Here is a 16,610-nt window from a genome sequence, read left to right on the forward strand (position 1 = left end):
CCTAACCCTAACCCTAACCCTAACCCTAACCCTAACCCTAACCCTAACCCTAACCCTAACCCTAACCCTAACCCTAACCCTAACCCTAACCCTAACCCTAACCCTAACCCTAACCCTAACCCTAACCCTAACCCTAACCCTAACCCTAACCCTAACCCTAACCCTAACCCTAACCCTAACCCTAACCCTAACCCTAACCCTAACCCTAACCCTAACCCTAACCCTAACCCTAACCCTAACCCTAACCCTAACCCTAACCCTAACCCTAACCCTAACCCTAACCCTAACCCTAACCCTAACCCTAACCCTAACCCTAACCCTAACCCTAACCCTAACCCTAACCCTAACCCTAACCCTAACCCTAACCCTAACCCTAACCCTAACCCTAACCCTAACCCTAACCCTAACCCTAACCCTAACCCTAACCCTAACCCTAACCCTAACCCTAACCCTAACCCTAACCCTAACCCTAACCCTAACCCTAACCCTAACCCTAACCCTAACCCTAACCCTAACCCTAACCCTAACCCTAACCCTAACCCTAACCCTAACCCTAACCCTAACCCTAACCCTAACCCTAACCCTAACCCTAACCCTAACCCTAACCCTAACCCTAACCCTAACCCTAACCCTAACCCTAACCCTAACCCTAACCCTAACCCTAACCCTAACCCTAACCCTAACCCTAACCCTAACCCTAACCCTAACCCTAACCCTAACCCTAACCCTAACCCTAACCCTAACCCTAACCCTAACCCTAACCCTAACCCTAACCCTAACCCTAACCCTAACCCTAACCCTAACCCTAACCCTAACCCTAACCCTAACCCTAACCCTAACCCTAACCCTAACCCTAACCCTAACCCTAACCCTAACCCTAACCCTAACCCTAACCCTAACCCTAACCCTAACCCTAACCCTAACCCTAACCCTAACCTAACCCTAACCCTAACCCTAACCCTAACCCTAACCCTAACCCTAACCCTAACCCTAACCCTAACCCTAACCCTAACCCTAACCCTAACCCTAACCCTAACCCTAACCCTAACCCTAACCCTAACCCTAACCCTAACCCTAACCCTAACCCTAACCCTAACCCTAACCCTAACCCTAACCCTAACCCTAACCCTAACCCTAACCCTAACCCTAACCCTAACCCTAACCCTAAACCCTAACCCTAACCCTAACCCTAACCCTAACCCTAACCCTAACCCTAACCCTAACCCTAACCCTAACCCTAACCCTAACCCTAACCCTAACCCTAACCCTAACCCTAACCCTAACCCTAACCCTAACCCTAACCCTAACCCTAACCCTAACCCTAACCCTAACCCTAACCCTAACCCTAACCCTAACCCTAACCCTAACCCTAACCCTAACCCTAACCCTAACCCTAACCCTAACCCTAACCCTAACCCTAACCCTAACCCTAACCCTAACCCTAACCCTAACCCTAACCCTAACCCTAACCCTAACCCTAACCCTAACCCTAACCCTAACCCTAACCCTAACCCTAACCCTAACCCTAACCCTAACCCTAACCCTAACCCTAACCCTAACCCTAACCCTAACCCTAACCCTAACCCTAACCCTAACCCTAACCCTAACCCTAACCCTAACCCTAACCCTAACCCTAACCCTAACCCTAACCCTAACCCTAACCCTAACCCTAACCCTAACCCTAACCCTAACCCTAACCCTAACCCTAACCCTAACCCTAACCCTAACCCTAACCCTAACCCTAACCCTAACCCTAACCCTAACCCTAACCCTAACCCTAACCCTAACCCTAACCCTAACCCTAACCCTAACCCTAACCCTAACCCTAACCCTAACCCTAACCCTAACCCTAACCCTAACCCTAACCCTAACCCTAACCCTAACCCTAACCCTAACCCTAACCCTAACCCTAACCCTAACCCTAACCCTAACCCTAACCCTAACCCTAACCCTAACCCTAACCCTAACCCTAACCCTAACCCTAACCCTAACCCTAACCCTAACCCTAACCCTAACCCTAACCCTAACCCTAACCCTAACCCTAACCCTAACCCTAACCCTAACCCTAACCCTAACCCTAACCCTAACCCTAACCCTAACCCTAACCCTAACCCTAACCCTAACCCTAACCCTAACCCTAACCCTAACCCTAACCCTAACCCTAACCCTAACCCTAACCCTAACCCTAACCCTAACCCTAACCCTAACCCTAACCCTAACCCTAACCCTAACCCTAACCCTAACCCTAACCCTAACCCTAACCCTAACCCTAACCCTAACCCTAACCCTAACCCTAACCCTAACCCTAACCCTAACCCTAACCCTAACCCTAACCCTAACCCTAACCCTAACCCTAACCCTAACCCTAACCCTAACCCTAACCCTAACCCTAACCCTAACCCTAACCCTAACCCTAACCCTAACCCTAACCCTAACCCTAACCCTAACCCTAACCCTAACCCTAACCCTAACCCTAACCCTAACCCTAACCCTAACCCTAACCCTAACCCTAACCCTAACCCTAACCCTAACCCTAACCCTAACCCTAACCCTAACCCTAACCCTAACCCTAACCCTAACCCTAACCCTAACCCTAACCCTAACCCTAACCCTAACCCTAACCCTAACCCTAACCCTAACCCTAACCCTAACCCTAACCCTAACCCTAACCCTAACCCTAACCCTAACCCTAACCCTAACCCTAACCCTAACCCTAACCCTAACCCTAACCCTAACCCTAACCCTAACCCTAACCCTAACCCTAACCCTAACCCTAACCCTAACCCTAACCCTAACCCTAACCCTAACCCTAACCCTAACCCTAACCCTAACCCTAACCCTAACCCTAACCCTAACCCTAACCCTAACCCTAACCCTAACCCTAACCCTAACCCTAACCCTAACCCTAACCCTAACCCTAACCCTAACCCTAACCCTAACCCTAACCCTAACCCTAACCCTAACCCTAACCCTAACCCTAACCCTAACCCTAACCCTAACCCTAACCCTAACCCTAACCCTAACCCTAACCCTAACCCTAACCCTAACCCTAACCCTAACCCTAACCCTAACCCTAACCCTAACCCTAACCCTAACCCTAACCCTAACCCTAACCCTAACCCTAACCCTAACCCTAACCCTAACCCTAACCCTAACCCTAACCCTAACCCTAACCCTAACCCTAACCCTAACCCTAACCCTAACCCTAACCCTAACCCTAACCCTAACCCTAACCCTAACCCTAACCCTAACCCTAACCCTAACCCTAACCCTAACCCTAACCCTAACCCTAACCCTAACCCTAACCCTAACCCTAACCCTAACCCTAACCCTAACCCTAACCCTAACCCTAACCCTAACCCTAACCCTAACCCTAACCCTAACCCTAACCCTAACCCTAACCCTAACCCTAACCCTAACCCTAACCCTAACCCTAACCCTAACCCTAACCCTAACCCTAACCCTAACCCTAACCCTAACCCTAACCCTAACCCTAACCCTAACCCTAACCCTAACCCTAACCCTAACCCTAACCCTAACCCTAACCCTAACCCTAACCCTAACCCTAACCCTAACCCTAACCCTAACCCTAACCCTAACCCTAACCCTAACCCTAACCCAAAAAGTCTAACCCTAACCCAAAAAGTCTAAGTCTAACCCAAAAAGTCTAAGTCTAACCCAAAAAGTCTAAGTCTAACCCAAAAAGTCTAAGTCTAACCCAAAAAGTCTAAGTCTAACCCAAAAAGTCTAAGTCTAACCCAAAAAGTCTAAGTCTAACCCAAAAAGTCTAAGTCTATGTCTATGTCTAAAAGTCTAAGTCTATGTCTAAAAGTCTAAGTCTAACCCAAAAAGTCTAAGTCTAACCCAAAAAGTCTAAGTCTAACCCAAAAAGTCTAAGTCTAACCCAAAAAGTCTAAGTCTAACCCAAAAAGTCTAAGTCTAACCCAAAAAGTCTAAGTCTATGTCTATGTCTAAAAGTCTAAGTCTATGTCTAAAAGTCTAAGTCTAACCCAAAAAGTCTAAGTCTATGTCTATGTCTAAAAGTCTAAGTCTATGTCTAAAAGTCTAAGTCTAACCCAAAAAGTCTAAGTCTAACCCAAAAAGTCTAAGTCTATGTCTATGTCTAAAAGTCTAAGTCTATGTCTAAAAGTCTAAGTCTAACCCAAAAAGTCTAAGTCTAACCCAAAAAGTCTAAGTCTAACCCAAAAAGTCTAAGTCTATGTCTATGTCTAAAAGTCTAAGTCTAACCCAAAAAGTCTAAGTCTAACCCAAAAAGTCTAAGTCTATGTCTAAAAGTCTAAGTCTAACCCAAAAAGTCTAAGTCTATGTCTAAAAGTCTAAGTCTAACCCAAAAAGTCTAAGTCTATGTCTAAAAGTCTAAGTCTAACCCAAAAAGTCTAAGTCTATGTCTAAAAGTCTAAGTCTAACCCAAAAAGTCTAAGTCTATGTCTAAAAGTCTAAGTCTAACCCAAAAAGTCTAAGTCTATGTCTATGTCTAAAAGTCTAAGTCTAACCCAAAAAGTCTAAGTCTAACCCAAAAAGTCTAAGTCTATGTCTAAAAGTCTAAGTCTAACCCAAAAAGTCTAAGTCTATGTCTAAAAGTCTAAGTCTAACCCAAAAAGTCTAAGTCTATGTCTAAAAGTCTAAGTCTAACCCAAAAAGTCTAAGTCTATGTCTAAAAGTCTAAGTCTAACCCAAAAAGTCTAAGTCTATGTCTAAAAGTCTAAGTCTAACCCAAAAAGTCTAAGTCTATGTCTAAAAGTCTAAGTCTAACCCAAAAAGTCTAAGTCTAAGTCTATGTCTAAAAGTCTAAGTCTAACCCAAAAAGTCTAAGTCTAACCCCATGTCTATGTCTACCACCCTCCACACCTACCTTTCTCACCTACGTTCCAGTGTCCTTCAAGTCCTTGCTGTGACAAAGCAAGACACACAACGTACATGCATTGTTTAACTATTTCTTTATTACAGCACTGTTTCCACAAGGCAGGACTCATACAATCATATATATACACGCTATACCAGCAACTATGCATTGAGAAGCAGAACATGTAATGAATAGGGGTCTGTGATTCCCCAACTTAGTTTATAGGCACAGCATCCACACATTCTGTACATGGCACAACACAGTTTACAGGCGCAACATAACACATATTGTGTACATGGCACAACGCAATTTACAGGCGCAGCACACACATATGCAGTACAGCTGTAACACATGGTTCACATAGACATCAGACCAACCAGAGAAAGAGTACAAACACACCATACCCCATTAGTGACACCACATTTGTGAGAACCCACCTCAAAAGCAGTGCAGATCTCAGCCCATCCAAAGACATTGCAATTCTCAGAACAGCCACAAAGGGGCGCAAGTCTCAGACTGGCCGGGAGGAACAAAATCGCCTCCACCGGCCCTTGGTTACGGGGTTGGGTTAGCCCTGCGCTAGAACAAACAAAGCAAAGCTAACCCAACCCCGTAAGCAAGGCAAAGCTAAAGCCAATTTGGTTTACGTTAATTGGATGTAAAACTAAAGCCAATTTGGTTGAAATAGTTTGAATGCAAAGCCAAAGCCAATTTGGTTGATGCAAAATGACTGCAAGGCTAAAGCCAATTTGGTTGAGATTAATTGAATGCAGACGCTGAAATCAGCGCAACTCTTCAAATGGCCACAAGGGGGCGCGAGTCTCAGACTGGCCGGGAGGAACAAAATCGCCTCCACTGGCCCTTGGTTACGGGGTTGGGTTAGCCCTGCGCTAGAACAAACAAAGCAAAGCTAACCCAACCCCGTAAGCAAGGCAAACTTAAAGCCAATTTGGTTTACATAATTTGGATGTAAAACTAAAGCCAATTTGGTTTACAATAATTGAGTGTAAAGCTAAAGCCAATTTGATTGAAGTCAAGTGAATGTAAAACTAAAGCCAATTTGGTTGATGCAAAATGACTGCAAGGCTAAAGACAATTTGGATGAGATTAATTGAATGCAGACGCTGAAATCAGCACAGATCATCAAATGGCCACAAGGGGGCACGAGTCTCAGACTGGCCGGGAAGGAACAAAATCGCCTCCGCCGGCCCTTGGTTACGGGGTTGGGTTAGCCCTGCGCTAGAACAAACAAAGCAAAGCTAACCCAACCCCGTAAGCAAGGCAAACTTAAAGCCAATTTGGTTTACATAATTTGGATGTAAAACTAAAGCCAATTTGGTTTACAATAATTGAGTGTAAAGCTAAAGCCAATTTGATTGAAGTCAAGTGAATGTAAAACTAAAGCCAATTTGGTTGAAATAAGTTGAATGCAAAACCAAAGCCAATTTGGTTGATGCAAAATGACTGCAAGGCTAAAGCCAATTTGGTTGAGATTAATTGAATGCAGACGCTGAAATCAGCACAGATCATCAAATGGCCACAAGGGGGCACGAGTCTCAGACTGGCCGGGAAGGAACAAAATCGCCTCCGCCGGCCCTTGGTTACGGGGTTGGGTTAGCCCTGCGCTAGAACAAACAAAGCAAAGCTAACCCAACCCCGTAAGCAAGGCAAACTTAAAGCCAATTTGGTTTACATAATTTGGATGTAAAACTAAAGCCAATTTGGTTTACAATAATTGAGTGTAAAGCTAAAGCCAATTTGATTGAAGTCAAGTGAATGTAAAACTAAAGCCAATTTGGTTGATGCAAAATGACTGCAAGGCTAAAGCCAATTTGGTTGAGATTAATTGAATGCAGACGCTGAAATCAGCACAGATCATCAAATGGCCACAAGGGGGCACGAGTCTCAGACTGGCCGGGAAGGAACAAAATCGCCTCCGCCGGCCCTTGGTTACGGGGTTGGGTTAGCCCTGCGCTAGAACAAACAAAGCAAAGCTAACCCAACCCCGTAAGCAAGGCAAACTTAAAGCCAATTTGGTTTACATAATTTGGATGTAAAACTAAAGCCAATTTGGTTTACAATAATTGAGTGTAAAACTAATGCCAATTTGGTTTACATTAAGTGAATGTAAAACTAAAGCCAATTTGGTTTACATTAATTGAATGTAAAGCTAAAGCCAATTTGGTTGAAGTCAATTGAATGCAGACGCTGAAATCAGCGCAACTCTCAAAATGGCCACAAAGGGGCACGAGTCTGAAAGTGGCCAGGAAGGAATGCAGATGGCATCAGAAGGAAGCGTTGATTGGCGTGGGAGCAGAAGGGCCCTCAGGAAGGGTGCGGGTGGGTTGGATCGCTGGGCTGAAGCTGATGGGATGAACTGTAATGAGACCGAGTGCTGCATCCCACACGTTGCCTGCGATGACCTTGGTGGGGGCTTGTGGCAGAGTGACAGGAAGATCATGGAAATCATGGAAAGGGAACGGAGTGGGGATTCGGGTAACAGCTCAACTGAACTGAGCTGGCGGTGACTGTGGGAGGCCAGGAAAGCCAATGGCATCGCAGGGGGGAAGTCATCGACTGGAAGCATCGAAGGCATCTTCACCTGTAATACAGAGACATGCTTTAGAAGGAGGAACGCTGAGACCCAAACTGTGCTCACCGTCAGCCCACCCCCACAAGGCAAAGGCAGGAGCAAAAGGCAAGGAGAACAGCCGAGGGAACACCAAAACAGAGGGCAAAGGCAAAGGGATGGGAAAGGCTTGGAGAATGCCAAAAGTTGCGTCATAGGTCAGGCCCAAGGAGAAGGCCGCAGAGAACACCAGAACAGAGACCAAAGAGATCAACGCAGAAGGCCAAAATGGAGGGCGAGGTCCGTGAGAACGCTGCAGGGAAGGCCGATGCAGAAGGTCAAGGGCAATGGCCAAAGAGAATGCAGCACAAAAGGCCAAAACCAAAGGCAAAGAGAATGCTGTAGGAGAAGACAAAACAAGAGGCCAAAGGGAATGTGGCAAAGAAGGCCGGGAGCAATGGCCAAAGAGAACGTGGAAGGGGACACCAAAATCAAAGGCCAAAGAGAACACTGCAGGGAACGCCAGAACAGGAGGCCAAAGGGAATGTGGCAAAGATGGCCGAGGGCAAAGGCCAAAGAGAACGCAGCCAGGAGCGCCAAAACTGAAGGCCAAAATAATGTTGCAGGGAACGCCAGAACGGGAGGCAAAGGGAATGTGGCAAAGAAGGCCAAGGACAAAGGCCAAGGGAATGTGGCACAGATGGCCAGAACCAAAGGCCAAAGAGAACGCAGCAAAGGTGGCCAAGGGCAAATGGCCAAGAGAATGCCACAGGGAACGCCAAAACAGGAGGGCAAGAGAACGCAGCAGGAAAAGCCAAGGGCAAGGAGAATGCTGCAGGGAAAGGCTGGAGGTGAGGAGAACACGGAAAGAAAAGGACAGACAGCATTCAGGACACCATGAAGTGCAGAAATGAGCTCTGGGAACCCTACCTTGTGTCTCAGTAAGTAATGAGTAAACACTGGTGGGTGAGCATTGCCCTTACCTGCTGGGCAGACAATTACCAGGCAGCAAAGTGGGGTTCCAGGGCGTTCCAGGAAATGCAGATTCCGGTTCCTGCTGCTGCCATGAAGAGCCGCACATCTCCATGCTGTCCTTACAGCACTCAGGAAAGGGAATGGAGCAGGGATTCAGGTAACAGCTGGACTGAACCGAGCAGGCGGTGAGTGCGGGAGGACTGGAAAGACGATGGCATCGCAGGGGGGAAGCCATCAACTGGAAGCATCGAAGGCATCTTCACCTGTAATACAGAGACACGCTTTAGAAGGAGGAACGCTGAGACAGAAACGATGCTCAGTCAGCCCACCCACAAAACATGGAAGCCAAACACGGCTCCAAGAAATGGCTTCAGAGTAAGGTTAGGAGTATTTAACAGGGAAGCTGTGGGGTTTTTGTTAGTATTACACAGAAGGTTACAGAGGGGTTCAGTGCCCAATTGAAAGCACTATGGAAGGTGCAGGGTTAATTTGCACAGGTATCTATACAGTCATGGCTGCAATTCACACTACATTTGGGGTTCAGAGCTTAGGGTTGGGGAGAAAGTATTGAGGTTAGGGTTATTAGGATCGTGCTCAGAGTGAGCGATAGGGAAGGCCAAGGCAAAGGTAAGAGCAAAAGGCAAGGAGAACAGCTGAGGGAACGCCAAAACGGAGGGCAAAGGCATGGACGACACCCAAGGGAAGGCAACGTCAAAGGCAAAGGGAAGGCAAAGGCAGGGAGAGCACTGAAGAGAAAGCCTCGTCACAGGCCAGGCCTGAGGAGAAGGCTGCAGAGAACGCCAAAACAGAGACAAAAGAAAACAAATCAGGGAAGGCCAAAATGGAGGGCAAGGTCCATGAGAACGCTGCATGGAAGGCCAACGCAGAAGGCCAAGGGCAATGGCCAAAGAGAACATGGAAGGGAACGCCAAAACCAAAGGCCAAAGAGAACGCCATAAGGGATGCCAAAACAAGAGGCCAAAGGGAATGTGGCAAAGAAGGCTGAGGGCAATGGCCAAAGAGAACGCAGCCAGGAGCGCCAAAACTGAAGGCCAAAGAGAATGTTGCAGGGAATGCCAGAACAGAAGGCAAAGGGAACGTGGCAAAGAAGGCCAAGGACAAAGGCCAAGGGAATGTGGCACAGATGGCCAGAACCAAAGGCCAAAGAGAACGCAGCAAAGGTGGCCAAGGGCAAATGGCCAAGAGAATGCCACAGGGAACGCCAAAACAGGAGGGCAAGAGAACGCAGCAGGAAAAGCCAAGGGCAAGGAGAATGCTGCAGGGAAAGGCTGGAGGTGAGGAGAACACGGAAAGAAAAGGACAGACAGCATTCAGGACACCATGAAGTGCAGAAATGAGCTCTGGGAACCCTACCTTGTGTCTCAGTAAGTAATGAGTATACAATGGTGGGTGAGCACTGCCCTTACCTGCTGGGCAGACAATTACCGGCCAGCAAAGCGAGGTTCCGGGGCATTCCAGGAAATGCAGATTCCAGTTTCTGCTGCTGCCATGAAGAGCCGCGCATCTCCGTGCTGTCCTTAAAGTGCTCAGGAGCAACGCAGCTCTGCTGCCACCTGTGGGACACAATGCAGTAATGAAGGCGCTGCCCCGCATGTGTGGGGCTGCACCCTGAGCACGTTGCTGTAATGATGACACAAGGATTGTAATTAATTATAATTATAATTAACATTAGGGATATAATTAATGTTATTCATAGGGTTGAAGTTACAGTTGGTCTAACATCAGTATTCTGCACTACAATCACAATTAAGGTTATTTGACAAAAAACATGAGGCATTATTTTTAAGGCAGCATTCAGGTTAAGAGACATTTTCAACACTGCGTTAAGGGTTTGGTTTACAGATACGCTGCAGGTTAACACAATTATCGTTAGAACTCCCATTCAGCTATGGGTTCAGGTCAAGGTTAACTTTAATGTTGCCTCCCAGCTAATCCCAGAGTGCCGAAGACAAGCAGAACTCCCAGGGCAGGCAAAGGGAAGGAGAACTCTCATGGAAAACCAAGGTAAATGCAAAGAAAACAGCCAAGTTAAGGCAAGGGCAAAAGCAAAGAGAGCACCAATGGAAAGCCAAGGTGAGGGCAAGGAGAACGCAACAGGAAAGGTCAGAATACAGCCAAAGAGAACACAGCAGGAAAGGCCAAGGGCAAAGGCCAAGAGAATGCAGCACAAAATGCCAAAACAAAAGGACAAGGGAACACAACGTGGAATGCCCAGGCAAGGGCTAAGAAAACATGGCAGGAAAAGCCAAAATAGGAGGGCAAGAGAACGCGGCAAAGAAGGCCAATGCAGAATGTGGCTGGAACAGCAAGTTAGGAGGTCAAAGAGAATGCTGCAGGGAATGTCCAGGCAAGGGCCAAGACAATGTGGCAGGAAATGCCAAAACAGGAGGCCAAAGAGAATGCTGCCGGGAACGCCAAAACTGAATGCTGAAGAGGATGTGGCAACAGAAAGCCAAGGGCAATGGCCAAGAGATGTGGCATAGAACACAAAAACAGGAGGGCAAGGGCCAAGAGAACGTGGAAGGAAATGCCCAGGATGATGGCCAAGAGAACACGGCAAGAAACGCCAAAACAGGAGGGCAGGAGAACGCAGCAGGGAACACCAAAACTGAATGCCGAAGTGAATGTGGCAAAGAAAGCCAAGGGCAATGGCCAAGAGAACCCAGCATGGAACACAAAAACAGGAGGGCAAAAGAATGCCCAGCCAATGGCAACGGCTAAGAGAACATGGAAGGAAATACCAAAACAGGAGGGCGAGAGAACGCAGTACAGAACGCCAAAACTGAACGCTGAAGTGAATCCAGCAAAGAAAGCCAAGGGCAACGGCCAAATGAACGTGGCATGGAACACAAAAACAGGAGGGCAAGAGAATGCAGTAGGGAACAGCAAGGGCAAAGGGAAGGAAAACACTGCAGTGAAAGGCCAGAGACAAAGAGAACACAGAAAGAAAAGGACAGGCAGCATCCAGGGCACCATAAAGTGCAATGAAGAGCTCTGGGAGCACCGTGTTGTGCCGTGCTATGGAGTGGGTAAACACTGATGGGTGAGCATTGCCCTTACCTGCTGGGCAGACAATTACCAGCCAGCAAAGCGAGGCTCTGGGGCATTCCAGGAAATGCAGATTCCGGTTCCTTGCTGTTCCCATGAAGAGCCACGCATCTCCATGCAGTCGTTACGGCACTCGGGAGCGCTGCAACTCCGCAGCCACCTGTGGGACACAAAACAGTAATGAAGGCACTGCCCTACAGATGTGCCTCTTTCACAAACCTGCACTCCTTTCCCTGATCAATGTGGCTGCACTCTGTGCGTGATGCTGCTTACCAGCAGCACTGCAGCTGGGAACAACAGACAAAGAGAAGGCTCAGGTACCCAACAACATCCATCTTCCATCTTCTCTGATAACTGCTCATTATACACTGCTCTCACCTTCGGTTTGGTAGGTGGGGATCGAGGAAGCAATGCCGGTCCCACAGACCCCTCCCTATCCCACACTGTGATGGCAGATCAGGATCTGGACCACCTGAGAACCTGACATCCAGGAGTCTTTGGGTCCTGATGAGACGAGTCCCAGAGCCCTGAGGGAATTCACCGCTGCAGTCACCGAGCCACTCTCAGTGGTATTTGAGAAGTCGAGGCAGTCAGGTGAAGTCCCTGGTGAGCAGAAAAAAGGCAACAGCACAGCTGTTACTGCAGATATAAAGTGTGACCCTGGGAACCACCAACGTGTCAGTCTCACCTCTGTGCTGCAAAAAAAATCAAGGAGCAGATCCTCCTGGAAGTGACTCTGAAGCACGTTCCAGTGCGTCACCACCCTCTGTGTGAAAAGCTTCCTCCTAATAACCAACCTAAACCTCCCCTGTTTCAGTTTAAAATCATTTCCCCTTGTCCTATCACGATCCACCCTCGTAAACAGCCGTTCCCCTTCCTGCTGTTCCCCCTTCAAGTACTGTGAGGCTGCAATGAGGTCCCTCCAAGCCTTCTCTTCTCCAGGCTGAACAAGCCCACTTCCCTCAACCTTTCCTTGTAGGAGAGCTGCTCCAACCGTCTGCTCATCTCAGTGCCTCCTCTGGACCCGCTCCATGAGCTCCACGTCCTTCCTGTGCTGGGGGCCCCAGGCCTGGATGCAGCACTGCAGATGAAGCCTCACAAGAGCCGAGCAGATGGGGACGATCACCTCCCTCTCCCTGCTGGCCGCTTCTCTTTTAACGCAGCCCAGAACACAGCTGGCCTTCCAGGCTGCAAGCACGCTCTGCTGGCTGATGTCCACTCATGGATGCCAGCTCATCCACCGGGAGCCGCAAGTCCTTCTCTGTGGGGCTGCTCTCAAGGTGTTCTTTGCTGAGTTTGTACAAACACCTGGGATTGCCCCTTCATCAGCGACATTGACAGTGGGGCTGAGTGCACCCTAATGACACCGAGCTGTGGGGTGCAGTGACGCACTAGAGGGACAACGCCATCCAGAGGGACCTCAACAGGCTGAGTAGTGGCACTCAGCAATGCGCCTTCCAGCCCAGAAAGCCAATCGTACGCTGGGCTCCATCCAAAGATGTGTGGTCAGCAGGCGAAGGGAGCTGGTCCTGCCCCTCTGCTCTGCACTGTGAGGCCTCACCTGGAGGTGCTGCATCTGGATGTGGATGTCCGCAGCGCAGGACAGACGTGGAGCTGTTGGAGAACATCCAGAGAACAGCCACAAATATGAACTGAGGGATGGAACACCTTTCCTATAAAGAGAGAGAGCTGGAGCTGTTCAGCCTGCAGAAGTGAAGGCTCCAAGGTGATCTGGCAACAGCCTTTCAACACCTGAAGGGAAGAACAAGGAAAGATTTAGCCTAGATACAAAGAAAATCTGGTACAGTGAGGGTGGTGACACAGCAGAACAGGTTACCCAGACATGTGATGGATGCCCCGTCCCTTCCAAGGTGAGGCTGGGTCAGCCTCTGGGCAGCCAGATCTGGCTGTGGATGTTCCTGTTCATTGTGTGGCAGTTGGACAAGATCACCACCAATGGTACCAAGTACTCTGGCTAGGATAATCCACATCCATCAGAGCCTCTCTGGGCCAGTCCCAGTATTCAGCAGAGCAGGGGCTTCACTTCATCACACTGGGGTGATACTGAGTACAGCAGTCCAGAAGAGGACAATCCTTGGCTTTCTATAAAGACGAAGATTTATTACACCTAAGGGTGCACAGAACGCCCTTAAACAACTCTGCATGTTTGGAAGCAGCGCATAACAGCCCTGAAATAAAGGAAGAATAAGTTACCCCATTCCAAAGATGAACACTCAGCCCACACTGCCAAGGAAGCAGTCTACAGGTAGAGATGCTGCCCTTACAGCTTCCATCCCTTAAAAGTGGTCAGGATAAAAAAAAAAAAAAAAAAAAAAAAAAAAAAAAAAAAAAAGGGAGAATGTAGGTCTGAAATAAAGAAAAAACAAAAACCACTTACACCCTTCTCAAAGGCCAAAACTCACCCCTGCTCCACAGGAGACAGTCTCCAGAGATCAATGCTGCCCTTACATCTGCCAGCACTTCAATGTGGTCAGGATGCCCCAAAAACAGGAAAGGTCACAGTCCTAAAACAAGAAGGAATGACTCACCCTTTCTCAAGGACCAGAGCTCATCCCACACTCCCAAGGAGACGGTCTCTAAAGACAGATACCACCTTAAAGGCTGCCAGCCCTTAAGTGGGGTCAGGATCCCCCCAACAACAAGATATTGCAACCATGGAATAAAGAATCACTCACCCAGTTTCAAGGGTTCACCCCACGCTCTAAAGGAAGCAATCTCCAGGTGCAGTTGCTGCTCCTTCTGCTGACAGACCTTTAATGTGGTCAGGAGCCCCCAGAAAGTGAAATTACAATCCAGCAGTAAAGAAGAAATCAATGACCCCATTCCAAAAACAAACAGCCCACATCCCAAAGGAAGGAGCCTCCATGCAGAGATGCTACCCTCACAGCTTCCAGCCCTTAAAAGTGGTCAGGATCCCCCAAAAGGGAAAGACCAGAGCCCCGTAATAAAGCAGCAGTCACTCACCCCATTCCAAAGGGCAGAACTCACTCCCAATACTTCCAAGGAGGCAGCTCCCAAGCAGAATGCTGCTCTGTCTGTTCCCAGCCCTTAAATATGGGCAGGGAGGGGGTGGAGCCAAGCTCAGCCCTATCCGGTCCCACAGGTAAATTGCTTCCACCTGTTCTGGCAGGGCTGGCCACACCCCTCACCAGGTGCTCAATCACTGCTTCAGACCGTAAACAACAACAAAAAAAGACTAATTACAAGCAGGTGATTGGATCTGCCTGTCCGGCAAGGGAGTTTGATCAAAGGATGAGAAACAATGGCATGCATATTTTGATTGAAGTCTGTCCTCAAAAGCATTCAGTAAAATTTCTAATAGATAGGGGAGCACAAATTTCAGTATGATACAGCACACAAATTTCAGTACTGATACAGCAAGATGCTGAAAAGCTGTGTGTGCAGCCTGGATGGCAGAGTTGAGATTACCGGTGTGATCGGAGCGAGCTCTGTTTGCCAAACTAGTGGGGACAGCTTGTGGCTCTCCAGTGAGAAATGTGTCGCCTACTTTCTTTGCAATTAAAGCCCATTGTGAAAACAATTCAGGATTTGACATAATCAGTGGGTGAACCTGGCACCTGCCTGTATGGCAGTGTGTGACCTTTTGGGTCAAGTTTCAATCCCAGACTCCAAAGAAATAGGCAGGCTGCAGCGTGTGCACTTTATGCAGCCCCTGTGCTCCCTGAAGCAGGGGTCGCTAACATACCACTGTACCCCATTTCTGCTGCAGCATGATGTGGGATTTCTGAACTCATAGCAGGTTTGGAAAAAAGACAAATCGTTTCCAGAACAGATTCCCCACATAACTCGTTGTCATCTGGTTTGGAAACCAGATGGAAGGTGGTGATTAATAATCGATTATCGGTGTCTGAAAGCTTATACAGCCCCGCTAGGAGCTGCTGTCCCAAACCTTGCTTACTTGGCAAGCAAGTTGGGGTGATGCCATGGAGTGATGCTGGGATGACACTGGGGTGAAGTTGTGGACTGAGCCTGGAGAGTGACGCTGGGGGGTGATGCTGGGGTATTGCGGGTGGGGGGTAGGGAAATCAGAGAGAGAGAGATACTCGATGGAGACACTGGGGTGACTTAGTGTGATGTTGGGGTTGACATTGCTGGCACGACTCTGGGAGTGACATTGGGGTGACACTGGAGAGTGATTCTGAAGTGTCATTGTAGTGGCATGGGTTATGTTGGGGCTTTTTGGGGAGGAAGGGTGGGTGACATCAGGGAGTGAACACTGGGTGGTGACGTTGTTGGGGTGTTATATTGGGGACCTAACGGCCCCTGACTGAAGAATGATCCTGGAATTGAATAAGGTATTTTGGCAGTTTTAAGGGAGTTGATATTTGTGGCTGTGGCTGCAAATGTTTTGTAGAGAGAGCTGTCCCTGGTATTTGGTCTTGTTCTTGCGAAGACTTGTTTTGCAAGCCGATGTTCCAGCTGGGCTCTTGTATGGGAACTGCTGAGTCATGGCCTGAACCTCTGATTGATCACCTGAGGCGAGCCATGAGGCAGCCAGAGGAGCACAGGTGAAGGCAATTCAATTCACCTGTGCTGCCAGAAGGGGTGGAGCCAGGCTGCCCCCTCCTAGAGCTATTTAAGAGCTGGCTGCCAGGGGGGAAGGGTCTCTGCTGGAGATCTGCTCTGCTAGAGTTTTGTGAGTGAGCCCAGGATAGGGGTAAGCCTTCTATTTATTCTCTTTTGTTGTCATAGTCTGCTTTGCCTAACTGTCTTGTTTATTTTGTGATTATAGCATCCTAAAATTCTTAGATTGTAAAGCTCTGTATCATGTACTGGCTGAATGGGTACAGCATGCAAGTGGATCAAACCCTACAGACCCTGGGGAGAATGAAAGTGGGAGAAAGAGTGGAAGTGTGCTTTGAAGCAGGGGATGCCCTGCTAGTGACGCTGATCAAATCCACTGCTGGCATGTTCCTTCTCTCTCCTTTTCTGTGGCTTGCCATCTCTCAAGGGTCAGATAGTAATAGCATACTTGCTTAGGGAGATTCTGCTTCCCACTTAATGGAATCATCTAAAATTTTAGAGTGACACCTAGAGGGAGTGACACGGTGGTTATGTTGGAGTGATGTTGGGGTATCAATAGGATAGATG

At 48.3% G+C, this 16,610-nt stretch overlaps 1 long non-coding RNA gene across 3 annotated transcripts; it reads right to left on the bottom strand.

The window, feature by feature from the left end:
• Positions 1-4,978: 4,978 nt before the first annotated feature.
• On the bottom strand, positions 4,979-14,523 carry LOC125699417 (uncharacterized). Of its 3 annotated transcripts, none has more exons than XR_007379558.1 (8): positions 14,463-14,509; positions 14,174-14,249; positions 13,901-14,002; positions 11,950-12,080; positions 11,490-11,637; positions 9,855-9,982; positions 8,417-8,671; positions 4,979-7,466 (listed from the first exon to the last, which is right to left on the bottom strand). It is a non-coding gene; the product is annotated as an uncharacterized LOC125699417 (long non-coding RNA). The 3 variants fall into 3 exon arrangements; XR_007379556.1 differs by having other exon boundaries at positions 9,836-9,982; XR_007379557.1 differs by lacking the exon at positions 14,174-14,249 and having other exon boundaries at positions 9,836-9,982; positions 14,463-14,523.
• Between the last annotated feature and the right edge of the window lie 2,087 nt (positions 14,524-16,610).

This window comes from Lagopus muta, chromosome 12 (assembly GCF_023343835.1).
Source record: "Lagopus muta isolate bLagMut1 chromosome 12, bLagMut1 primary, whole genome shotgun sequence".
Taxonomy (NCBI): domain Eukaryota; kingdom Metazoa; phylum Chordata; class Aves; order Galliformes; family Phasianidae; genus Lagopus; species Lagopus muta.